The following is a 3,632-nucleotide window of genomic DNA, read 5'->3' as shown; positions in this document are numbered from 1 at the left end:
GCACCGGCTCCGGGGGGCGGCATCATGAGCGGTGAGTGGCGGCCCCGCCGCTGTCACCCGGCTCCGGCCGCTGCACTTGCACGCTCGGGGTCTCCCGGGCGTCCGGCCGGGCCCGCCGACCCCTGCCCCTTCGCCCTCTGACCCCTGACCTCGAGCACGCATCCATCCGCCAGGGTCCAGTCTGTGCTCTCCCGCGTCCCTGGCGCCCCCTGCAGCTCCCCGACGCCGCCTCCGCCCCTCCCAGCCCGCGACCCCCGGCCCAGTTCGGAGGGCCGCGAGGTCGCGCCCTCCTCATCCCAGACCCTCCCGGCCCCACCCCGCCGTCCGCGCCCGGCCCTCGTCCCGCAGCCTCCCGCCTGCCCCCAGCCCGGGCGCGCCCCGGCCGCGCTGAGTTTGCTGACCCCAGGACCTTTGTCAGCGAACCCGAGCAGCTGCAGCCCTGGTCCCGAGATGCCTTCTCGCCTCCCCAGCCGCCCAGGCTTCGGGGTCCCTCTCATTTCCTCCACCCCGTGCCCAGTGCTGGGCCGAGCACCGGCTGGTTCTTCCCACAACCCTGGCGGCGTCCCGTCCCCCTCGCTCCTTTTAATCGGCTCCAGTCCCTTCCGTGTCTCCTGCGAGATCTCCTCGGAGATCTTTCTGGACTGTCCTGCAGCTCTGCCCTTCTTGCCCCATGCCGAGGCCGTTCTGCACCGGGACTGTCACTTTGCCCTTGCCAGTCCTGCCAGCCAGGGGGGTGGGCTTGGCGGAGAGTGAGGGGGGCGGGTGTGTGCACAGCCTGTCCTCAGTGTTTCTTAACTTTAGCCCTTTCCCTCCAGCCCTCCTTGCCTCCCTCTGAAGAGTCCTGGGGGGTGTTTGGATGCTCAGTCATCCCTGGGTGTTGGGTGTGGGGATGGGTGTGACTCAGGCGGTCTCCTTGCTGGCCCCTGACTTTTTTCCCCGGCCACTCTGGGATCTGGATCCACTTAGGAACACTCCGCCTACCCTCCTGGAGCCTGTTTTTCTCTCCCTGTGCAATTGCTTCTTTGCAGTCTTCCCTTCCAGCCCCCTTCCAACCCAAAGGTCTTCAACCCCTCCCATCCAGGCAGTTTTGGACGCAGTGGCAAGGCAAAGGAATCTATTCCTTTGCATTTTTAACTTGTACATTATTTCTGTAGATCTTTAAAAAATAAATTATATGCTTTTTTTTTTTTTGCCAGTCCTGGGGCTTGAACTCAGGGCCTGGGCACTGAGCTTCTTTTGCTCAAGGCTAGCACTCTACTACTTGAGTCACAGCTGTACTTCTGGCTTTTTCTGTTTATCTATAATAGAAATCAGGGCTTTGTGCATGCTAGGCACTCTACCACGGAGCCACATTCCCAGCCCTAAACTGTATGCTTTTTGTCTTTTGCTTTGTGTGTGTGTGTGTGTGCATACACACATGTTTCCCACTACTGGGGCTTGAACTCAGGGCCTAAGCACTGTCCTGAGCCTTTTCAGCTCAAGGCTGGTGCTCTACCACTTGAGACACAGCACCACTTCTGACCCTTTGGTAGTTAATTGGAGATAAGGGTCTCATAGACTTTTCTGCCTGAGCTGGCTTTGTACCATGATCTTCAAATCTCAGTCTCCTGAGTTGGGAGGGTTATGGATGTAAGCCAGGGAGGTACCTGGCTCATACATTTTGCTGTTTAAGAGCAAGGTTTGTGAAATTATTGGGTCTCAATGAAATGCCTGATGGAAGGGTGTTTCCTGGGAGATAGCATACCTTTTGGTACCAAAGCAATTGATTGGCCTTTCATGAAGATTTCTGGGTCATTGAGTATTGGTGACAACACAGCAAAGGTAGGAGTGGTGTCTATCAGGTGATATAACTTGGCATAAATGCAGATCCTAGAGTTAAGGATCCTGGGTTCAAATCCTGACCCTGATACTTCAAGTTGTGTGTTTTAGTTAAGTTACTTGACCATGCTGAAAGTAGTATACACAACAGTATTTGTCTCCTAGGCGATTCTGATGGCTGTTGTGCATCTCCCATGGTTCATTGACTGGAACTTAGAGCTCTTTCCATCAAGACCACTGGGGTTGGGAATGGGCTTGGGGTTGTTCTTTGGCCGAGTTTTGACACAGGGCATATAACTAGGCCCTTTGTTAAAACCTGAAAATTATTGTAGTGCTTGTGGTATATCCAGGGTCTCAGTTCCACTGTGTTCCACCTCTGAGTATCACCTTCAGTCCCAGCCTCTCCTCACCCCTCAGTTGTCTGGCTTGAACTCAGGGTCTGGTTCTGTTCCTGAGCTTTTTTGCTCAAGGCTAGTGCTTTAACATTTTGAGCCACAGCTCCACTTCCAGTTTTTGTGGAGTTAACTGGAGATGAGTCTCACAGGGCACTTTTCTGCCCTGGTTGGCTTCAAACATGATCTTCAGATCCCAGCCTCTTGAGTAGCCAGAATTATAGGTGTGAACCACCAGTGCCGGGCTTTAGCCTCTCCTTTTCATGTGGCCAGGGTGTCTCTGTCACCAGCTCTGCCAATCTAATCTCTGGACCAGAAACAACTTCTGCCTTCATCAGAGGAGGGAATGATGTAGAGAAGCCAAAGGAAATTGATCAGTTGATCTTTCAAGGAGCCACTTAGTATCAAAAAGTTTTAAATTGCAATTAAAAAACCTATTAGTTTTAAAGCTAAACAAATGATAAAAGATGGCAAACTAATTATGTTTTAGGAAAAAGCATTTAGGGTGAACCACTTGCTTTTGGAAAGATTGCCTTTGAGGCAGAAATGGTCCCTGAGTAACCTGGAGAGAAAAAAGAACTTTTTTTATTTTTTCCATCAGTGCCAAGGCTCAAACCCAGGACTGTGTACATGCTAGACAGTGCTTTGGTACTAGGTACTGTGATTCTCCCCAGCCCAAGGATATACTCTCCCCAGTTCAAAGTGGGATTGATTGATCATCGGAATACAGTAAAATAACATGTCAGGGAAACAGTCCTCTCTTTCTTTTGTCCCCCCTTTTTTTTTGAATAGCAAAAACATTAAATATCACAAAAATAGAAGGAATGATATAAGAAGCTCCTATTTATAATGACCTGGCTCTGCTCCGTGCTGTGTAACACCCCCATCCCCCCAGGTTACTTTGAAGCAATTCCAGGTATCATTATTTCACGTAGAAATGTTTTAACATGTATATATAGACATCTATCTATCAATAGGTATATATCTGTAGGCAGATATCTATATCTACATAATACATAACATATATGAAGTTAGCACATGTAAGATAAAAGAACACTTTAAAAATGTAACTCATTTTCTAATATTATTGTACATCTAGGAAATAACTAATAATTCCTAGATGGTATCAACTAGCCAGTAAATGTTCAAATTTCCATGATTGCCTTATAATTTTATAGTGTATATTCAGAATTCAACTGCTTTAAATTTACATAGTGCAAGTTGGTTTGCCTTTTAAATCTTTAGACTTCTTCGCCTCCTAAATCTTTAGAAGATGTCTAAAGATTTAAAGACTTTTTTTTTTTTTTTTGTCGGTTGTGGGGCTTGAACTCTGGGCCTGAGCGCTGTCCCTCAGCTCTTCAGCTCAAGGCGAGCGTTCTACCACTTGAGCTACAGCACCACTTCCGGTTTTCTGGTGGTTTA

The sequence above is a fragment of the Dipodomys ordii genome, unplaced genomic scaffold (assembly GCF_000151885.1).
Source record: "Dipodomys ordii isolate 6190 unplaced genomic scaffold, Dord_2.0 Scaffold14, whole genome shotgun sequence".
NCBI classification, from domain to species: Eukaryota; Metazoa; Chordata; class Mammalia; order Rodentia; family Heteromyidae; genus Dipodomys; species Dipodomys ordii.
Note: the sequence above shows the minus strand (reverse complement) of the source record.